Below are 23,318 nucleotides of genomic sequence, written 5' to 3' on the forward strand. Positions count from 1 at the left end.
GGTGATGAGCAATAAAAGAAAGAAAGGCTAGTCAGGGTGATTTGTCACCAATAACTCCAGACAGCCATTCACACATATATGGTGACTGTTATTACCATTCTATATACTCATACATACCCGGGCATAATAGGCTCATTAACAATGTCTGTAGGCTACACAATTTGCTTGATTAGCAACATTGGAACACAGTAGATGTGCAAATGTGGTCATAAAGGCACAAACACTGAATCTTTGCCATTGTTGCTTTTGATGATGCATTTTCACAACTCATCACCGGACAGTTTGAAGTATTGCAGGCACATTGGAACACAGTAGATGTGCAAATGTGGTCATAAAGGCTTTCGCAATCTTCGTGAATAGCAGCAACAACTCCTCTTCTTCTTCCTCTTTACGCATGTTCGTCTCCTCGTCCATCTCCTTTAACAAAGCTGCAAAATCCATAATGTCAGCTGCTGTACCTTCCTCTGTTCACAAACACTGGAGGTGGGCTGTGTGTGATGTTGTTCCTGTTTGGTGTCTGACGTGCGCTGCAGTGGGCGGGCCGTATGAGGAGTATGAGGAGTACTGCACACACACGTCTCGCGTACCATACGCGAGACGTGTGTGTGCAGTACTACTGTACTACTGTGTGCAGTACTGTGGTATGGTATGGTACCTCCGTGTGGAAAAGACCTTTTTTTTATCTCTTACCACCCGTGGAGCGCGTTCTCCACTCTTTGTCTCGCGGAGTATGGAACAGCCTTAATGCACACTGTTGATCCACACACAGCTAGTTATCAATGATCGATCCATCAGCTGGGACAATAGAAGAAGTATTGTTGTCCTCATAATGTTACAGCCATGATTGTTACAGTGCTGTTCATACAGTTTGAATGTAAACATGTAAATATTGTGTTTATGAGCTGACTCTTGTGTTTGTGTCTTTCTATCAGAAACATTGATAATAGCTGTAACATTAGTTTATCACATGAGGTCTGAGTGTAGAAACACTTTGTGTTTGTATGATGGATTCATAATAATAAAAACTTCCATGTTGGATCAGATCAATTCAGATGATCACATCCATCAGTCCAAACATATAACATGGATGCTGAAGCTAAAACAGCTTCTCTTAGAAATTGCTGGAAAACAAAAGATGACACCTTTTGATGCACGGCAGTGTAATGGAAAGGCACAAAAGAACGGGTTGCGAAGCTAAATGTGACACTCAGTACAAATCTGACTGGATGACATAGAAAAGGCTGAAAAAGCCATAGTGGCACATGAGCAGCAGCGATACTTCCCACCCCATTATGAAGATGGATCCAATCCTAGATCACGGGATATTGAGAGCTGGGGGAAGGATTAACAAATCAGCTATGCCATCAGGCATTAAGAATCCTATGATATTGTCGAAAAAAACCCCACATATCAAATATCATTCTAAGACACATACATAAGGAAGTAGGTCATTCTGGAAGAAACTACATGCTTTCCAAATTAGGACAAACATTTTGGATGCCTTCTGCTAATTCCACAGCACATAAGATAATCAGAAACTGCATTTTTTGCAGAAGAATGCAATCTAAAGTGGGAGAGCAAAAAAATGGCTGATCTCCCTCAGGATCGTGTGACTCGATTTGCCACCTTTCACTTCAGTTGGCATGGACAGTTTCGGCCCTTTTGAAATAAAACAAGGCAGAACAACTGTGAAGCGGTGGGGAGTAATCTTTACTCGTCTAGTAAGTAAGTCGGGCAGTCCATCTTGAAGTGGTGAGTAGTTTGGACACCAACTCCTGCATCACCAACCTTCCGGTTACTGGACAACCCTGCTATACCACTGAGCCACTGCTGAATCATGACATAATACAAAAAAATTGCTTCAAGAAGGAATTGAATGGACATTTAATGCTGCAGCAGGTGCTCACCATGGAGGAGTATGGGAAAGACTTATTAAGTCACTAAAAAAGATTTTGTGCTCTGTGGTAAAAGAACAGGTTCTGGATGATGAAGCCCTGCAAACCGCATTATGCGAAGTAGAAGCAATATTAAACGACAGACCAATCACCACAGTAACCATTTAAATGACTTGGAACCTCTGACACCAAACCATCTACTTTTACTAAAAACGAATCCTGTCATGCCACCGGGACTGTTCAAGAGGGAGGACATATACTCTAGAAGAAGATGGAGACAAGTACAGTATATAGCAGACCTATTTTGGAGAAGGTGGGTCAGAGAATACCTCCCAATCATGCAACAGTGAAACAAGTGGAATAATACCAAAAGAAACTTCCTACCTGGAGACCTTGGCATCATTGTGGATGAGATGGCTCCCAGGAATTCCTGGGTGCTCGGATGAATTCTTAAGACCCAACCTGGAAGTAAAGGACTAGTCCGCAGTGTCTTAGTGAAAACAAAAACAAGCGTGCTACAAAGACCTATCAACAAAGTATGCCTGCTTCTGGAGGCCGAAAAAAAGAGATGACATGAATGGACTTTGATTTATGGACTTATATTTTGGTATCATGAAAATGAAATATTGTTTTAGGTATTAGCATTGGCTCTATTTTTAGGGCCCGAGCACCGAGTGGTGCGAAGGCCCGAGTGGTTATTCTTATTTGCCTGCCTGTTTAACTGCATTTTTCACCCCTTTGCCATGGACGAAAACTCACGAAACTTTGCACACTCATCAGGGGTGGCGAAAAATTTGATGTTTTGTGGTCGCTGCAAAGGGGCGGGGCAAAATGGCTCTACAGCTCTCCCTTGAAATTTTCAAAACACCCCTCGCATTTGGCTTAGTTTGGAGTAGGTGCACGAAAATCAGTACACATGTTTATCATAGCAAGACGCACCAAAAAGTCTCTTGACACCATGACCTTAACCCAACAGGAAGTCCGCCATCTTGGATGGAAAATGGCGATTTACACCATTGGTATGTGAGCGAACTCCTCCTAGAGCTTTCACCCGATCGACCTGAAATTTGCTGGAGGTCACCTGCTGATCAAAAGTTATCAAAAGCTTTTCTCTAACTTAAAGGGCGTGGCCTCTGTGGCTCGCCAAAGTCTGGCGACGATTCATCATTTCGCCATGTAACTTTGAACGGCTCTCACACCTGCATACTTTATCCAAACGTCTTCAAACTTTATGAGCATGATGAGGGCTCCGCCCTGAACGCCTCCATATGTTGAAACCCTGCCTTACTCGTGGCGCCCCCTGCTGGTAACAGGAAATGACCTCTTTTTACTCTGACGTGTACTGCTCCTACATAGTTGACAGCATCAACTTCGTTTCACCTCTAGAACACTATACATACGATACGATACACGATACACTATGAAGGCCGTGAAGCTGCGTGCAATGGTGTATGTGTGGCATTGCGCCGACTGTCGATCCTTCGCCGTGAGATTACGTTTGAGTTTTTAATGACCTTAACGACCTTCTATGATCATGAAAATTCATACACACGTTCACGGGGGCGTGTCCTACCAACTGACCGGGTCTCGTAAGTGGGCGGGGCAAATTGGCTCAATGGCGCCCCCTTGAATTTTTAAAATACCCCTCTCCATAGGGGTTTTTTTGGAGTAGGAAGACAATAATCGGCACACACACAGAACACGTCCAGAGGCACATAAAAGTCTCTTACACCATTGATCTAGACCACACAGGAAGTCAGCCATTTTGATTTTAGCGTTCAAATTTCACTGATTTCCACCTTTGGTATGTGGAGGAACTCCTCCTAGGGATTTCGACCGATTGACTTCATATTTGGTCGCTGTCACCTAGAGACCATGCTGATCTAAAGTTATCAAAAGCTTTTCTCTAAGTTAAAGGGCGTGGCCGCTGTGGCGTCACTTCGCCATTCATACACGAACAGCTCTCTCTCCTACATACTTGCTCCAAACAGCTTCAAACTTTCTGCACTTTCTTGAGCCCCTCCCTGAACGTCTCTATGTCATCATGATCTATGGCGCTCATGGCGCTCCCTTGTGGTGGAGACAAGAAGTGCCATGTTCTACATTGACATGCACTTCTCTCACACTGTTTAATCCTTCCCTGTCATTTCACAGCCAAATGAGGATCACAGATGTTTGGTTCCCTGTATCAGGCTGCCCGTGGCGGCAGTAACTGCTTCTTGACAATTTTCATGTATGAATCCAATGTTTTTTGAGGTTTGATGCAGACAGGTCTCCACTATTCTCATGGTGTCTGACTCCACCCAGTGGACACATAGGGTACTGCAGATGATATAACTCCACCACGGATGCTCCTAAAATCCTCAAATTTTTTACATGTGATACAGACCCGACCCCGACCATGTCTGGACATCTGTGGACAGCGCCACCTACTGTAAAGAGGAGGTTACTGCAAACTAACAATTTTTACATGTATTGACAGATTTGTTGCAATGTCACGTCTCTGCTTCTGTCTGCCGGCTTTTTCCCACCGCTGGCAAAATCACCGCAGCTCGTGGGGGTAGTGGGTGAGAGAAGGGACGGCGTGACGGGGGGGGCGGTTGCGCGGAGTGCGAGGGCCCGATGATCGCTGCTTGCAGCTTTAATGTGATATTGTAATTGCCACAGACTAAGCAATTAGGGGCTGGAGTGTTAGAGCCATTTATTTATGTTCTTTATTTATGTTTTCTATAGTGATAGAATGAAGTCTAGTAATCGGCAAAGTGACGTCAAATTAGGATCAGCTGTTTTATCTCCGCTTTGTTTGCTCGGGGAAAAACATTTTGGATGATGGGGCATCGACATGGTCTTTGACCTCACGTAAACTTTATTTAATTTTGTGGAATCAAATTGAAGCCAAATAAAACAATGGATTGAGCCGAGCTTCAGTTTGTCATTTTTGGAACATGTGTGAGTCAAGGAAGCGGAGCCCAGCTTTAATGGCAAGATTTAAAGAACATGAACGGTGTGTGTGTGTGTGGGGTTAGGGTGTGAAGGACTGTTTCACAAGCTGCAATATTTGAAGGGTTAAATATCATCTGTCTTCATTTGACTGTTTGTATTATTTACAACCTTCAATTCATGCAAAGTGAAGGAACCAGTAGAAGTCTTCATTTCTTTTAAGAGGAGTTTACATTTCTAATTCATATTACCTTATGAGAACGGTAAAGTGAAGTCATGAAGTCATGTCTCCAACATGTGGAAACTCATCAGCGGCTCACCGTCATGGTTGGAGGAGCTTCTCTCTGCACTGATCTGATGCTGCTTCTTTAAGCTTGATGTTCATTTAATGCTCTGATCTGTCATCAGTCGATCACTGTGATTAAAACCTGTCAGAGCCTCATGGACAGTTTTCTCTGCACATGCTCACTGTTAAGTGGACAATATGTAAATGAAGTAACAAACAGTTTGATGATGTTAAACATCAGCAGGTTTGGTCTTCAGGTTTCTGATCAGCTTCTTACACACAGGCAGAATATTATTACACAGAAACAGAACTGTCCACGCACTAACACCACAGATAACTCACCATCGCCCCCTAGAGGTGAATCTGTTCCTCACTGACTGACGCTCTCCAGGAGCTCAAAGTCCAGGTCCAGCTCCTGTTCTGTATGCAGAGGGTCCTTAAAGGGTCGGCTCTGGCCTAAAGGAGGTGATGAAGAAGGAGATGATCATCAGCATGACGTGTTCTCTGTGAGGCTCTACAGAGGAACCAAGGACCACTGTGACACAAACCCTCACACTGTGGAGGCTGCAGGCTGCTGTGGAGCTTCATCCTTCTGTAGAAGTGGTTCATCACTTTATGAACAGATGAGCAGCAGCAGCCTGTAACTGACAGTAACACCATGTTCATGTGCTGAACGTGAAGTGACCCCACAGTCATCCCAGAGTGGTGCAGACACAGCTACAGCAGATGATCACATGACCCCTGACAGTCTCTGTGTCATTCAGCCTGTTCACACTCATTCCCTGTGTACAGTAGATTAGCACAGTTAATGCTAATCAGCTAATGTGTTAGCATCCACGAGTCCACTGCTGCACTGTGTGTCTTCACTGTGAGGACAGAGTAGACTTTACTTATTCAGGGCTCAGCCTGCTGCATCAAACACTGTGTGTGTGACTGCCCCCTGGTGGAAGTTATTGTCAACACACACACACACTCTGTGACTGACAACACAACATTTAAAGTGTATAAAACACAGTGAATGAAGGCCTCACAGCGTTCCATCCATTTCAATGAGAGTATTGATCAAACACTGAAACTCTTCAGTGTGATGACAGCAGGCTGCAGCTTTCAGAGCACACTTTTAACCATCACATGTGTTTCTGTGACGTTAGTGCACAAAGCAGTATGTGTGTCAGATCACTATACAATAAACGGATTATTGTTAATCTGGGATAATCCAAACATCAATCTGTGATCTCAGTGTGAACACTTGTCCTGAAACTAAACCTGACTAAACAAAGCCAAACATAAAAGACGTGATGTGTCAAATGTAAACAAGCCTCCAACCATCCATCCGGTTTGACTGGCAGCAGGTTTGTGTTGTTTTAATCTCTCTGATATATTTCTGTGTTAAGTGTATCCATGTAACACATTGTTGTTATGTACACAATAAAATGAAGCTTACTGTGCATGAACTGCTGAAGAACAAACCTGGTTCACTGCTCTTTATCTGACTGCAGCCTGTGAGGTGAGTGAGTGATAACTAACAACATGCTGGTGCTCCATGAAGATCAACTCATTCCAAAGTATGAGTGCAGGTTTGATCCTGATGTTGGTCCAAATCTAAAAGGTGACTATGATTTAAAAACAAACATGCCCATTTAATCTGAATTTTTTAACGACCAGCAGCAGCTCACAGCTCAATGAACACATGATCATCATTCATGTATTCAAAGTACACACTGTCATGATGCATGTAGCATGAGGCTGATCAGACTGTTTACACTCAGTGATTTGGTGATGACCATAAGAAGCTTTCACTGAACTCTCCATCCCAGATAGGTTCAATAGGTTTGATGTAGCACCCACTCCTCCCCCCATGCAGTCGCACCTCCACTCTCTGACTCCTGGCCTTTGTTCCTCTCCCACAGTCCCCCACACTCTCATCACAAAATCAAACCACTTCACAGCAGCCCAGGTGAGAACAGAACTCAGGAAGACAAAGACAAGGAAGGCTGCTGGACCAGATGCCATTAGCTCCAGGCTCCATAAGTCCTGTGCAGACCAGCTGTGTGGAGTTATGGAGCACGTCTTCAATCTGAGCCTCAAGCTTGGGGTGGTACCACAGCTCTGGAAGACCTCCTGTGTGGAACCAGTGCCTAAAACACCACACCCTAGAGACCTCAGCAGCTACAGACTGGTGGCTAATGTTGGAGTGGAGGATGCTGTCACCTTCCTGCTACACCGAGCTCTCTCTCACCTGGAGAAGCCCGGCAGCACTGTGAGAATCACCTTTGATTTTTCCAGTGCTTTCAACACCATCCAGCCGATGATCCTGAAGGACAAACTGGAGCAGACACGGGTGGACCACCTGATGTCAGAGTGGATCAGGGACTATCTCACAAACCGACCACAGTTTGTGAGAGCCCAGAACTGTGTGTCTGACCTGCTCACCTGTAGCACGGGTGCCCCTCAGGGGACTGTCCTGGCCCCCTTCCTCTTCACCCTCTACATGTCGGACTTCAGACACAACAACTTCATAGTCCTCAGCCAGAAATGCAGATTGAAATGCTGATTTAAACTCTTTCCATGTGGTTACCTTGGATCTAGCTATCTCCCACCAGTCCCGAGCAAAAAAATTCCTGTATTTTTAATAAATGATTAAGGGGGTCTAGATCATCAGTAGGTTTTCCATAAGTTGGAAACAGCAGTTTAATGTGATCTCCTTTTATTACAGTGGATGGCATGATGATTGTGGTGGGTGGTGGCAAACAAGACGGCTGTGTGCTGCAGAAGTTCTCTGATGACACTGCGATTGTTGGTCTCATCAGTGACGACGACGACGCGGAGTACAGAGGACTGACGCAGAACTTTGTGGACTGGTGTCAGCGAAACCACCTCCTGATCAATGCAGGGAAAACCAAGGAGATGGTGGTGGACTTTCGCAGATGACACTCATCCAGGGAATGGACATTGAGCAGGTGGACTCTTACAAATACCTGGGTGTTCACCTCAACAACAACCTGGACTGGACTCACAACACAGACGCACTGTACAGGAAGGGCCAGAGCGGCCTTTTGGGGTGAAAGGGCCACTCCTGAAGACTTTTTATGACTCTGTGGTGGCATCAGTCATTCTGTACGGTGTGGTCCGCTGGAACAGCAGCAACAGGTCATCAGAAAGTCCAGCTCTTTCCTGGGCTGCTCTCTCACAAATAAAGGTTTTCTTAATCTTAACAGACCTGATTCTGTGCATTCATTTAGCTGCATGTAGCCATTTAAATAGAAACATAGCATTTGTTTTAACTAGACACAGGGGGGAGGAGTCAGGCAGGTTTACACAAGTGCAGTGATGAAGGTGGAGGAGGTGAGGGAGGTAGTTCAAGTCCAGATGACAGTCAGTATTTTAAACAGCCACATAATAATAATACAGACTGTAGGTCATGAGCTGAGAACGTCTGATATTTAGAAGTGGACTCTGAGGGCTCTTCTGCTTTTACTGTGTCTGAAACCAGGAGCCAGACATTAAAAGGTAACACCGTCCTCTACTGTGTCTTTGACCAGTTGTGATCAGGTCTGAACATTTCCTTTGTTTACATGTTTTCAAAGATCAGATCAATGGTTTAACTTTGACCTGAGGCTAAAAAATGACGTTTTCTGTTTTTAGGCACCTGCTGTGTGCAGCAGACTGTAAAAGCTGACACAGAGTGTGACTGTGAGTTTCAGTCAGACTGTAGATTGATGTTGTTGTAGCCGTACTGACTGAACCTGATGACTCTTCACCTCTGTGTCCTCTCACAGAGAGAAGATGATCCTGCTGCTCCTCATCCTCACCTCCTCAGCAGCAGCACTTGAAGTGAAGGAGACACAGAGCTCCTATCAGGCAGAGGAGAACCACAACATCACACTGGAGTGGACATTCCCCACAGACACTCAGACTAAGACTGAGGACATTTATGTCCTCTGTTCTCATTTAACCAAAAAAGTATCAGTCCTGTATCAGGTCATTGCTGGTGTTGAGATCTCAGAGTCTGTGGATGAAGGTTTTTCAGGAAGAGTCCAGAGTGACACAGACGCCCTCAGAGAAGGACGAATCAGACTTCATCTGTCCAGACTCAGGACTGAAGACTCTGGTCTGTATAGGTGTGATGTGAGGACAGCTTCTGGTTCTGGTTCTTCCAGCTGTGAGCTCACAGTCTCTGGTGAGTAAGTTAAAGCTGCTGTCTGCTGAGAACTGTCTGATTTCTGTTCTTCTAACTGTAACATATAATATTCTGTACAGACAGACAGCATCAGGTTCAATTCAAACAGTCCACATGTTCATTTAAACATCAACAAGTCTCAACTCACATTTTTGTCCTTTACAGCAGCTGCTGCTCAGACACACACTGACAGACCAGCTCTGAGTCCACCAGCAGACACAGGAGGATGGACAGGACTTAACATTGTACTGATGGCAGTAGTAGTTCTCATGGTCCAATTTGTGGTTTCAGTTTGTTGTGTTAGAAATAGGGGATATATAGTTAGAATGATTTAGCACCAACAGCAGAGTCACTGTGTAGTTCTTTGCTGATGTCTCTGAGTGATGGACTGACTCTGTCCACAGCTCTTTCAGAGGTCGGCCATGCTGTGTGTTGATCTGAGGAAGTATCTACTGTCAGTGACAAATGTGTTTGAATATTTATGTGGTTCAGATGAAGATAAACAAGGACTCTGTTAGGATTCTGTGGTTCTTGATTTGTTTTCTGTTTAGTTTTCATTCCTGCTTTGAATCTGTGATCCGTGTGTTTGCAGTTGTGTCTTGTGTTTCCTGTTTTATTTTGAAAGTCCATGTTTCCCCTTGTGTTCCTGTGTGTTTTACTTCCTTGTGTTTCCCGCCTTAAGGATTGCTTGCCCCGCCCTAATGTGTCTCACCTGTGTCTTGTTACCCTTCTGTATTTAAGTCCTGTGCTCCCCTTTGTTGTTGTTGGTCTGTCCGTTGTCGTGACCTTCCCTGGTCACCCCGGATTGTCAGATTCCGTCTCCTGTATTCAGAACATTGAGTGAAAGAAAATACCCTGGGTTTTGTAGTTTCACCTTTTGCAAAAGGGAGAACACCTAGTGAACACAGGCCTTTCAGTCTGCTTCACTCCCGTCCATAAGTGTTCTGCCCCTCCCCTGGACACAGGCTTGTTTTATTGAAAGTTGAGGTACATTTGCATAATAGATAAACAGTTCTTCAAGACCCTCGTTGGTATTCCCATATTGGGACATGTTGCCCCTTTATCTCCACCTACTAATTATCATAATTGGTCTAACATATTTATGACTATGAAACCCTTTGTCCCTTCTATGTTGGATGATTTATCTTAGTCCATGCCTCCTAGTGCTTCGGCCTTCACCGCATCAGAGAGTTCCTCCCTAACTCTCTGTAAGAGTTATAGATGTGTTTTTCTCTAAGTGTAAGCTTATATAATCAAATACATACATGGTCTGTATCATGTCATTGCGTAAATAACCTTGTATACTTCACAATTCCCCCTTTTGGACTCTACTAGAGTCCAACACCCAAAGAAAACCGTGACAAAGGTTATATGTATCAAAAATATAAGAAATAAAAGATCATGAGCAATCAAACAGTAAACATGTGTTCAAAGCTAATAAAAAGTTAGTGAAAAGTTAGTGATCATTCACCATGTCTCGTTAATCTGTCCTAAGCTTGCACCTGTAACCGTAAGGTTTACACAAGAAAGATCTCCAGGGGCCACATTTGTGGAGAACACAGGATGTTTCTCAGATAGCTTGGTGATGGGGAATATAACATCCCATGCCATGCATTCTTTAGGGGGAACCGAGCAAGTCGTAACTGGTATAAAACAATCAGTGGTCAGATAAGCTGACACCACCTATAACAAAGGTCTGGGTCCCAAGCAGACCACACAATCAACTTGGAATGCATTAGCTGACTGTTCAGCCAATAAAAGCCAATTATTCCTGTAGCAACCTGAAACCATTTATCAGTAGACAATCCTTCTGTTCCTGATACAATAACAACCCCTCCTGAATTAGCATTATTCTTACCTATCACTAAGCTCCCCTGCACTGCTGAACTCTCTGGGATTGTGGAGGTGGTTGTATTAGGCAGACTATGTGTCTGCCAAAATCCCACCTTCCAACAGGGGTCATGACCTACAAACACAGCACAGACAAGGAACCATGTGCCATTCTGTGTTTCGGGAAGTATTAGTGGAGTTGCATGGAGTGCATGGATCAAATAGTACAGTGTGTTGACCTATCTGTAGCAACACATAGACCGTCAGGAGGAATAGAACCACAACCATGATTATAACCAATAGGATAATATAAAAATAATATAAGTAACAAGTAGAACAGTATAAAGATTAATATAAAAATGAATATGTAGTTTTACACCTCTGTCCAGGGAACTCGCAGTGTAACCAATAGATCAAAGAAATTATGAACAACCCTAATATGGTTATCCCAACAAGAAAACAAAAACATGTTATACATCATAGTATGTGGGGGTATTTTAATCGGTCGGTCTTTCACCGTTCCCGCCCCCAGATACTCCTAACAGCTCAAATGTAATGAAAATTATCCTACAGTAAGAATGTTCAAAATTGTGTGTTATCAGTTCATGTATGTCTTCCTGTCCGTCTGCCTCATCGTCCAGCGCCCCGCCTGGTTCTCTGGTCCTCTCGTCCTCAGGATGTGTCTTCTTTCTTCGGATCCCTGGGGTTAGACTACCCGGGATCCTGGATTCCTGTCAGGGGATTATTCTGCCCCTTTTGTGACAGGATCCGTATCTGAATCAGCCGATTCAGACTTCTGCGCCCTCAGATCAGCGTGGACGTCCTGTAGAGATCATTGAGGCTCCTCTGCAGCTGTGCACTGGCTCCAGTGGAACCAGGTGTCCCCCTTTCCTCTCAGCCGAACTGCGTGTGAGGTGCGTTCCGTCACCTGATAGGGACCTGTCCACCTTGGCTCCGACCACTTCCTTTTGATGACCCTCAGAAGTACCCACTCGGCTAAATACTAACACCAAAGCTTTAAATTCATTATGGTTTATGTTAATATCATAATACATACTCTTTCAGTCTCAGCCGGCCAGCTGGTCCAGGAAACTATCGACCTGTAAGAAGCTCATAAGGTGTAGATTATATGGCGTTATTACCAGAACATCAATACAATAGATAATACTTGAACCCATATAAATTTGGTCTGTGCACAGATTTTAGCCAATTTTTGTTTTAGGTTTGATTCATCCTTTCCACCTTTCCTTGCGACTGTGAATGATAAACAGTACCAAAAGCATGCTTCAGTCCCAACATAGCCTCCACCTGCTGGAGGTCTTTATTTTTGAAATGTGTTCCATTGTCAGATCTGATTTTTTCAGGAAAACCATGTCTAGGAATGTAGGTGTTAATCAGAAATTTAATGACAGTTTGTCACGACACCCCACATGGCCTACCCCATGTGCTTCTTCCATGGCAGTTTGTCTCAATCCAGGTGGCAGTATGGGTCGTCCATCCTCCATACTCCTCCTGTGTCAGTTGCCCCCCTCGCTTTCCACAAAGTCTTTTCCTGTGGAGAGGCTTTGTTTTGTAGTTGTGTTAAGTCATTCCAGTCAACAGGTAAGTCCGTTTCTGAACACATCAAAATCATCTGTTCAACATAGCCTGCTGCCTGCTTTGCTGCCTGATCTGCTGCATTATTTCCTCTGGTGATCCTGTCAGCGCCTGTTCCATGACCTTTGCATTTTATTACAGCTACCTTGCTAGGCAACAACAGGACTTCTGCAAGTTCTCTCATTTCTGCCTCATGTTTTATGGGTTTGTTATCTGCAGTCAGAAATCCTACTCTCAGCCACTGGCCCAACTCCACATGTACTGCTCCTGCTGCATATGCTGAATCAGCGAAAACATTGATGTGTTGTCCTTCCCCTATTTTAAGTGCTTCAATCACTGCTCTCACCTCTGCTCTCTGTACTGACTGCTGTCCCTCCAGTCTTTCTGCTTTTAGCGTTCTCATCTCTTTCCGTGTGTCTTCAACAACTGCGTATGCCGCTCTGAGTCCTTCTGTGTCATGTCTGAAACAGCACCCGTCTGTGAACAGATTTCTAGCCTCTGTTAGTGGTGTGGCCTGTAAATCCATTCTGACTTTTTCTTCTCTGGTTACCCTCTCTGCACATGTATGTGGCTCTCCAGCTTCTATCTGCTCTGCCATGTTTATACCATCATGTGTGAAGGTAATGTTTGGTGCTTCCAAAATCTTGCTCATTCTCCTCTGTCTCAGTGGGGTGAGTGTGAATGTCTCTGAGTTTACATATGCAACTACACTATGTGTTGTGAGTACGTACAGCTGTGTCCCATGACCATATGTTCAGTTTTCTGAATTAGCTTAGCTATTCCTGCTGCATGTTGTGTGCACTGAGGGTGTCTTTTTTTCCATGTACATCAGTATTACTCTCTCTCCCCCTTTTCTCTGGAACAGGATGCCGTTTGCACAGGTATCCGTTCCAGAGACATCTAAATAGAATGGTAAAGTGTAGTCTGGTGTGGCTAGTTCTGCTGCTGTAGCCAAAGATTGTTTCAGTTCAATGAAAGAGCGTTCAGCTTCCTGTGTCCAATTTAGGTGGGCTGTTAAATTACACATGCCATGTTCTCTAACTAGGTCTCTAAGTGGCTGTATGAGACCAGTGTAGTTTGCAACGTAGTTTAAAAAATATCTCTACATTCATGAGCCAGAGGAAGACAAAAGAAAGCATTAGCCAAATCTAATCCACAAAGGTTCAGATGTGTAAACCCGGAATGTCACAGCTCACAGTTCACTAAGCCTACATCAGTGGGGCCCTCTGCTCATAAATGTGTCAGTAAGTCATTAATCAAAGCCTGAGGAAGAGAGTGGTCTGTTTTTTCTCTCCCATGATGTCTGGCAAGCTGTTCGTGTGCTAATGTAACAGTGTTAGTAGCTGAAACATGTAGGTGTAGGTTGCCAATCTGTTTGAGCTATGGCACGTTTAACCATGCCACCTAATTCTTTTGCCTGATGTTTTGGATGTACAGCTAATGAGACGTGGGAATGCCCTTCGTCAATGATCATATACCAAGCCTGTTGTTCTAGTGTAAAATCCACACCAGCTGCTACGCCCTCAGATGTCACAAAAATATCTCGGACTAAAATCAACCAGTTTTTCTCCCCTATGGAGCATGTGAAGTTATCATGATACCAATCAGTTTGCCGCCTGCCATAAAACAAAGTCACAGGAGGGGGGTCAGGGGGAGTGACATATGGCTCGAGCTGGGCTATCCAGGGCTTCCACTGCAGGTAGGCAGAGAGGATTCCTGGGTCGTGTGGTGTTTCTGCATGTAACAGACCCCAGTAGATGTCCGCACAAGGGTCAGCTACAGGTCTCACAAGATACTGTCCACCTGTGTCAGAGGCATTACAGTGGAACATGGTGCCGTCCGGCAGTGTCACTGTCAACCCGTCAGGGCTGCATAAAATAGATGCTCCAAGCTTAATCAGCAAGTCTCTCCCCAGTATATCCAGAGGCACTGTGGGTGAATATACAAAACAGTGTAACACAGTCTGATGTCCCAGCTGAGCAGTCATTGGAGTGATCAGAGTAGAACAGGTGGCCCCTGTGTCTACCAGAAAAGGCAGTGTCTCATCTTCTACTCGCATAGACAACATCGGATCTGCCGCAACGATGTCATCAGAGCTGCTCTGTGGGGAGTGTCATTGTCGGGAGATGTTATCCCCTCCCTGTTCCCAACCGGAAACAGAAAACTGCACCTTCCATGGAGCTCCAGCAGGGCGGAAAGAAGCCCCTTATGGACCAGATGCTGCACGCCCTCGACTGTGCTGTCCCTCTCAGCTGTACTGCCCCATAATGTATGGACAGTCCTTTGTCCAGTGTCCGAGCTCCTCACAGTAGTAGCAGCGGTCACGACTGAAGTCTCCCCTCAGCTGTCCCCTAGGCGGTCTACCCCTTCTGCGCCGGCCTCCCCAGCTGCCCCTCCCTGGTCCCTTGCCCCTGTATGACCCTGTGGGCGGCTGATCATAATTAGGATAAGATAGCTGTGGCACCCAAGGTGTGTCAGGTGGTGTAGTAGAGCCCTCAGTGGCCACCGTGACTTTATTAGTTTTGTCTTTCTTTTTGTCATTAGCTTTTTGTCTGGCCTCAGCCAGTTGCATTTTTAATAATTGAGTCTATAATTCCTGTACATCCTTACTTTCTGTGTGTGCTGCATCCTGAGCATGAGTCAAATGATGCACTAAATCCATGTATCATATATTGTCCCCATACTGCGTACTGTACTCTGATTTGGATTATAGTGACACTTATACACTCATACTCTGTACTTAACTGCATTTAATGTAACTTGATTCCTCTGGCACAAGAATTCCCTTCCAGATTAATAAAGTTTTATCTTATCTTAGATGTCTCTCCCCACACATTGGAATCACAATCTGCCATGTCTAGGTTACTTTCCATGGCATTTTTCACGTTCTCTGGGACCCCGTTTAGGACGGCGGTCCTGTACCACACCCTCTGAATCCATGCGTCTTTGCTTTGATTAATATATTCTCTTGGACTCTGTTTCAGATCCCATTTTAAGGTGGGGCAGGCTGCTCCACTAGGCACAGGATATAAAGGGCAGTATATTAGATTGTGTGTAAGGGGGAGGGTCGCTACTCTTTTCTGTTTTCCCTTTCTTTGCTTTGGGCTTTCCTGTCATGAGGTGAGTTACACCCTGACATACCAAAGCCCATCTCGCCCACTGAGTTCTTCGCTCCTCCGCCTTCTCCTGCTCCTTTCTGAATTTTCCTCTCTTAGTCCAACCACACTGCTCTGCACTTTCCTTGGCCCTCTCTCTGTCTTACCTCGCTTCTCCCTCTTTTCTCCAAAACTCCTTCTGCAAACTTCCTCTATCTTTCACCATCAACTTTCACAACATCTTTCTGCCAACAACTTATCTACAGCGTCCTTCATAAGAATCTGCCGCTGCAGTCTTAGAGTCATAAGTCTGGTTCAGTATGTCGCCTAAGACCGTCAGCTGTTCTTCTACCGTCTTTAGTGGGCTGTGCGGACCCCACCCATCGTCAGTCATGTCTCTGTGCACACTTAAGTCCATGTCGTCAGTCATTAAAGTCTTAATCTCGTGGTCACGTAGGAATTACAAAACTATAGTTTAAATTCAAATTTACAAAACTGCAGTTACAAGGTTTCTATATCTTCTACCAAACTGTGTACATATCAGAAAAAACAACTAATCCAGTTAATGAGTGAACCTACTTCAACAGACCACTGCTTTACGTTAACACCGGTTAGGTTTCCAGCAGTGCTGCTGCTTCAGCTCACACGTCCCTGGCACTCATCCACATTTCTCATTCATGCATTACCCATAATATGAGCGCTCAGTATGTGTGTGTGTTACAGCTTCACTCTCAGCTGTGTGTCTCAGTAAGGGGTGCTTTTGAACTCACAGGACTTTCCTCTGTTCTTGTAGCCGGTCCGACTACTCACAGTTCATCTGTTCTTGCCGTCTCTCTTTTAGAGAGGCTCACAGTCATAAATCAGTGCCCTGCACTGTCTGGATTCTGGCCGACTGAGAAATATGGCACGCTATGTCCCTAGTACTCAGTCCAGTGGATTTGAGACTAGCCTCTCTTCCACGACACCAGAATCTTATACATCTGTAATTTGGAAGCCTGTTGACTTACTACAACTTCCGCCTAACTAGTGCGGTTGTTGTTTCAGTTTCCAGTCGTTCCAACATTCATACCATGTGTTTGCCTGTTGTTCCTTTTCCTCTCTCTTTATGTAGTGATTTAGGGTTCCTCAAGCCCCGGGCCTCAAACCCAGCTTTTCCGGCCCCTCGTCAGAGCACCGGTGGAGTCGCCACACTCAGGATTTTCTGCTACCCCCTTTTCTCTTATTCCTCTGCAGGCATTATCCCTCTGCAGGCATTATTCCTCTGCAGGCATAAGGCATTATTCCTCTGCAGGCATTATTCCTCTGCAGGCATCATTTACTTATCTCTTAAACAGCTGTAGTCATTGCTCATTTACCGTAGTCATATTCATTCACATACGGTTATTTCACTGTAGTCATATTCATTCACATACAGTTAAATTCATTCAGTCAATGTTCTTTTTGCTTTTACAGACAGATTACTACTAAGACTCGGGACACGTTACACTTTAGAGTAGTCAATGCAGATATAAAAGGTCTGCTCACCTTATTGTTGGCGCGCCACATGTCCTCTGTCTGTTCGTAATCAACCCCTGTGTTCAATTGACGGATCTGAGAAAAATATAATTACCTTTTATCCCCGTACGGGCCACCAAATTGTCGTGACCTTCCCTGGTCACCCCGGATTGTCAGATTCCGTCTCCTGTATTCAGAACATTGAGTGAAAGAAAATACCCTGGGTTTTGTAGTTTCACCTTTTGCAAAAGGGAGAACACCTAGTGAACACAGGCCTTTCAGTCTGCTTCACTCCCGTCCATAAGTGTTCTGCCCCTCCCCTGGACACAGGCTTGTTTTATTGAAAGTTGAGGTACATTTGCATAATAGATAAACAGTTCTTCAAGACCCTCGTTGGTATTCCCATATTGGGACATGTTGCCCCTTTATCTCCACCTACTAATTATCATAATTGGTCTAACATATTTATGACTATGAAACCCTTTGTCCCTTCTATGTTGGATGATTTATCTTAGTCCATGCCTCCTAGTGCTTCGGCCTTCACCGCATCAGAGAGTTCCTCCCTAACTCTCTGTAAGAGTTATAGATGTGTTTTTCTCTAAGTGTAAGCTTATATAATCAAATACATACATGGTCTGTATCATGTCATTGCGTAAATAACCTTGTATACTTCACACCGTTTATCCATGGCATGTTCACGTGTGTGTTCCCATCCTCCCTTTTGGCTCTCCGTTAGGTTTGGTTTGTTTTTTACTTGTTTCTTCTCGTTGGATTAGTTTGTTGCCTTTTTCACCTTTGATTTGTACTTTGCATTCTGGAATTTTATGTTGTTTGCCATTTTTGGCTTTATTAAAAGCTCACTTTTAGTTCACCTCAGTCTTTGTGTCTGCATTTGGGTCCAAACTCCCCCATAACATAACAGACTCTTCTGAAAACATCTGAGTTAAAGGTAGGGCAGGAGGTTTTGAAAACTTAGTGAGAGTCAGCCAGATTTGGAACGTAAACACCCCTTTCTCTCGGAGCTCACCTCGAAGCCACGCCTCCCAATCACATGGACGCACATTACCTGAAGACGAGCTGCAGTCTGTGACTTCGGCCATCAGGCACGTACCTCTCTGGTGCACACAGAGCAGGAAGAGAGTGACAACCAGCCAATACTCCACGCAGGGTCCACCCGGAGGATTGGCTGATGTGTTTAGCGTTTTATAGCTTCAGATGATTCATATTCTTTGTTTTAATGATAAACTGCCGAACTAGTCAGCTGCTATCGAATTGTAAAGAGAAGTTACACTAATTTAATAAGAAGTGCATCAGGATGAAATCTCCTACCTGACCTTTAAGTTTGAAGGACACAGTGGGGGTTTAGTGCCCTCTGGTGGACACCATGATCACTGCAGTCTAATCACAGACAGCTGTCAGTGCTGCACACCAAGAACCAACATGTTCCTGTGTTCACACTCTTTTACCTGTTACAACCTGATCTGATGCTTCCTGTCACATGGAGTTATGATGATCAGCTGTTTTCTGCATTAAAATCAGTCAGTGTGTTCAAACTGTCTCTTACTGTTTAATCTGACGTCCTGCTTCCATCTGTGTGCTGCCAACTGATTGATATTTACACAGCTAGCAGCTACAGTTGAGTTAGCTTGGACGTTAGCTGCTAAATGCTAAATGTAGCTGCTAGCTGTGTGGATATCTAATGTGCTACAACATAGGAATTTGTCTCTGAGAGATGTTGCAGAGAAGAGTCCACAGTGACACATGAGGAGAGCTGCAGCTGAACTTTGGACGTTGTCATGACGACGTGTTCCAGAGGGTCTCGTCTTCTGAGACGTCTTCTTCAGTTCAAATCAAACATGGACCATCAGAGTAACATGTAAGTAACAGAAGAAGAATGTCTGCTCCTGTTGCTGCTCCTGTGAGTCTAATGTGGAGTCCTCTCTGTGCTTTACAGGAAACATGATGATCATATCAAAGGACTCCTGCTGTGCAGCTCTGAGTCCTGTCTGTCCTCCTGTCTCTGCTGGGGGACGTCTGTAAAGGACAGAAATGTGAGGTGAGTCTTGTTGACCACAGAAACACATGTGATCAACAACAGTACAGGGACAGCACAGAGTGTGTGTTTGGTTCACATTCACACATCCTGACTGCAGTCATCTTGTTCTTCCACCAGGGGGCAGTCACACAGTGTTTGATGCAGCAGGCTGAGCCCTGAATAAGTAAAGTCTACTCTGTCCTCACAGTGAAGACACACAGTGCAGCAGTGGACTCATGGATGCTAATACACATACATGTGACAGTGAAGTGTAAATACCAGCCATAAATGTGTGTAGTTTTACTAGGAGTGTGTTGATCATTTGGAAGTTGTGTGTAAAGCAGTGAGTTGTGTTTACAGTTCAGCAACAAGAGTGCTGTGAAGTGGATTATATTTATAATATTTATTTATTTATAATTATATTTACAAAAGTGCAAATTGAGTGTAAAGCAGTTTTTTTGCTTTTAGTTTTGTAAGTGATTTTAAAACTATTAATAGTTTTAGAAATTGTGCTTTAAGAATAATTGTTAGTGTTTAAGCAATCAGAAAAAAACTTTATGTCACTTCACCTCACAATGTGCTGACAGCAGCTTGTTCGGTGAGTAAACTCTGACAGGCCGTAGTGCTGCAGAGGTTTAACCCTTTGGACTATCAGTATCAATAAATATGGATCATACCAGTGTAGTACCAACATGAAATCTGCCGTGTCCACTCCCTCTCACTCGATTGTGTCATTATGAATCCACTCACAGGCCCATGTGGTCCCATCTGCAACAAGCTTCTCTGCCGTTTTCTTGGTTACCATGGAAACAAGTCCTGGTCTGAAGCCTTCAGTTCACAGACAGTGATGTCTGTGTCATGTGGAAGTCATTTTGGGACACAGACACACTGACACACTGCTGTTGTAGACGGTAAATGTTCAGATGCTGGAGTTCAGGACTCTGATGTCTCCTCACCCTCCCTGGACATGATGTATAACAGGAGGTTCAAGACATGACGTCTCTGCTGGTCAAGTTCTGCAAGATTCACTGTGACACAAACATAAATGTCAACAACACAACTGGTTATACAAACACACATGATACACACTGGAAACATACCTCTCTTCCTTCTCTGTTGAAAAATAATACAGACCACAGCTCCAATCATTGTAGCTGCAGCCAGGACCGCTACAACTTTGTCCAGTGTTATGTCAGATGAAGGACTTTCCTCTGGTTGTGCTGCACCTGTATGAACACAATTGGTGGATCAGTGGTTTTATTTTGAAATTCTGGTCTGTACGTCACATTATAATTACCAGTACCTGTCTGTCCTGGTGTGGTGAGAGACAGAGAGACCTGCTCCACATTCAGGACCATGTGGACTGTGGAAGACATCAGTGTTAGTGTAATAACACTGTAATAACACTAACACAGCTCAGTCACGCTGTTTAAAGGTCTGATGAACCAGAGTCCAGGACTGCCCACCTCCCCATGGTGTGGTTATAATTAGCCATGTCACACCTGTAGTTTCCAGAGTCTTCAGTCCTGAGTCTGGACAGGTGCAGTCGGACACTTTGTACTTTGACAGCAGACGTCCCTGTGAAGGACAGAGACAGACAATGAGTAGAGCAGGACTCTCTGAATTCCTAAAGGCTACATGTTTATCTGGATGAAGAGCTTTAGACAAACAGAAACACAACCTCACATCAAATTTAGTCTAAAAAGTTGTACCAATAATTTACTTTCACATTCTCTTTAAAGTCAAAGCAGCATCACTGTAAACTGAACATGACGACTCACAGTTTGAGGCCAGGCTGAACAACAGGAAAAGGACGTGGATCATCTTCTCCCTGTGACAATAAAGTTTTATTGAACAATGTACTCGAGTTAATTCTCAGTGTTATTTATCATCTTTCAGACATGACAGCTCAGCAGGTCAAACTTTAAACACCTTCTAAACATGAGAATAGTTTCATACTATCATGGAATAAACAGGATTATCAGTCATAGTTCAGACACTTACATGTTTAAAGGTGAGGTCGCAGCAAACCCTGTAAGCTCTGACTGCACCTGTGAAGCTGTCAACAACAACAGCAGGAATGCTGTTCTCCAGGAAGTGGAGCCTCTTTAAACTCTACAAAGGGTGGAGGTGAGATTATTTACCTAAAAGTGAAACTAAAGAGAGGAGCGTGCATTCAGCTTTGTGATATATTAACTTCAAGCTGCAGTGTGTGTGTGTGTGTGTGTGTGTGTGTTACATACACTGATCAGCCATCACATAAATCAATACTTTCACTGTGTTCATGTTAACAGAGCGTGCAGGGTGGAGGAACAGCAGCCTGGTCCCTGCACCCAGCAGAGACAACCTGCACAGGGTTCATCCTTTATTCAGTCTCTGGTTAGTACAACAATGGTTCACTCCTCCCTCTAGTGGTCCAAAGTGGTACTACAAAGACATCATATTTCTATCCATTGGCTCCCTGTTAAACCCAGCACTGACTTTAAAGTTCTTCTCCTGACCCCTAGAGTCCAGGCTGTGGATCCACCACTAAGATTCATCTTCACAGCAGCTGATAAATCCTACAGTTAATCTGAGCCTAATGCAAGTATGTGCACAGACCTGTGAGCATCATCTCATTCGTCCAGCAGGATCCACTGTGCACCCGCTGTGAGCTGATCATGGCTGTAGTTACTCTCTTCTCCAATAGGTGTCCCCATAGACTTCAAAAATACAGAAAATAACCAGAAAAGGATGGACCATCAGTGGACGTCAGTGTCCTCACTTTGTCACAGCTGTTCTTCATCACTAACAAACACATTGACAACAACACGCTGTCTCACCTCGTGTCTCTGGACTTTACACTGCACCAACATGGCGGCTCCGTTCTAAACTTTCTCTGATGTCTTGACAATAATTCATTGAAACGAGTTTATGAAGTAAACTGTATGAAGGTCCATAATGGCACTTTGTATCAGAACCGATGGACTCAGCTTGGTCTGGGTTCTTTCTGCGTCTATGCCAGAAGCTGCACATGCTCCAAGGAAAAGTAACGTCACCCCGATTGTTCAAATTGATCATAAAATGTGCTGTCAATCACCCAAAGAGGCTTCCAGGCGGCTCACACAGCACAGTGCACCACACTGTTTGAATCAGCTTTATTTGACCCTCACATTTACAGGAAACATCTCCAGAGTTACACAAAGATCATGTCCTGCTTCGACTGGTTAAATTCATCATAGAAAAAATAAACTACAAACTAAACAGCATGAGGCACATAAACATTATAGTTCCTCTACTGCCCCCTACTGGGCTGAAGGAAGCTCCACCAGAGGACCAATGTTTGATTTTGATTGTTTACAATAAGAGTAGACAGCATCACAGTTTGAGGGGAAACAGCACAGGTGAAGGTGAACACACAGAGACCTCACACAGCCAGAGACACTCAGTCCTACTCATTCTGTCAGACTGATCTCAGCCAATCAGGACAGCTGCTACTGCTGCTGCTATCAGGCCAATGCTGAGTCCTGCTCGTCCTCCTGTGTCTGCTGGTGGACTCACAGCTGGACTCAGAGCTGGTCTGTCAGTGTGTGTCTGAGCAGCAGCTGCTGTAAAGGACAAAAATGTGAGTTGAGACTTGTTGATGTTTAAATGAACATGTGGACTGTTTGAATTGAACCTGATGCTGTCTGTCTGTACAGAATATTATATGTTACAGTTAGAAGAACAGAAATCAGACAGTTCTCAGCAGACAGCAGCTTTAACTTACTCACCAGAGACTGTGAGCTCACAGGAGGCTAAGTGGTAATCAGTTTGAATATCTGTCCACACTGCACACGAATACCAACCAGAGTCTTCAGTCCTGAGTCTGGACAGATGAAGTCTGATTCGTCCTTCTCTGAGGGCGTCTGTGTCACTCTGGACTCTTCCTGAAAAACCTTCAACCACATACTCTGAGCTCTCAACTCCTTTATAGACAAAATACAGT

The 23,318-nt window shown here is 44.3% G+C and overlaps 1 long non-coding RNA gene across 1 annotated transcript; it reads right to left on the bottom strand.

The window, feature by feature from the left end:
- Positions 1-20,504: 20,504 nt before the first annotated feature.
- Positions 20,505-21,016, bottom strand: LOC114435293 (uncharacterized). Its single transcript, XR_003670571.1, has 3 exons — positions 20,854-21,016; positions 20,655-20,714; positions 20,505-20,577 (listed from the first exon to the last, which is right to left on the bottom strand). It is a non-coding gene; the product is annotated as an uncharacterized LOC114435293 (long non-coding RNA).
- Positions 21,017-23,318: the final 2,302 nt, after the last annotated feature.

The sequence above is a fragment of the Parambassis ranga genome, chromosome 5 (genome assembly GCF_900634625.1).
Source record: "Parambassis ranga chromosome 5, fParRan2.1, whole genome shotgun sequence".
Classification (NCBI taxonomy): Eukaryota; Metazoa; Chordata; class Actinopteri; family Ambassidae; genus Parambassis; species Parambassis ranga.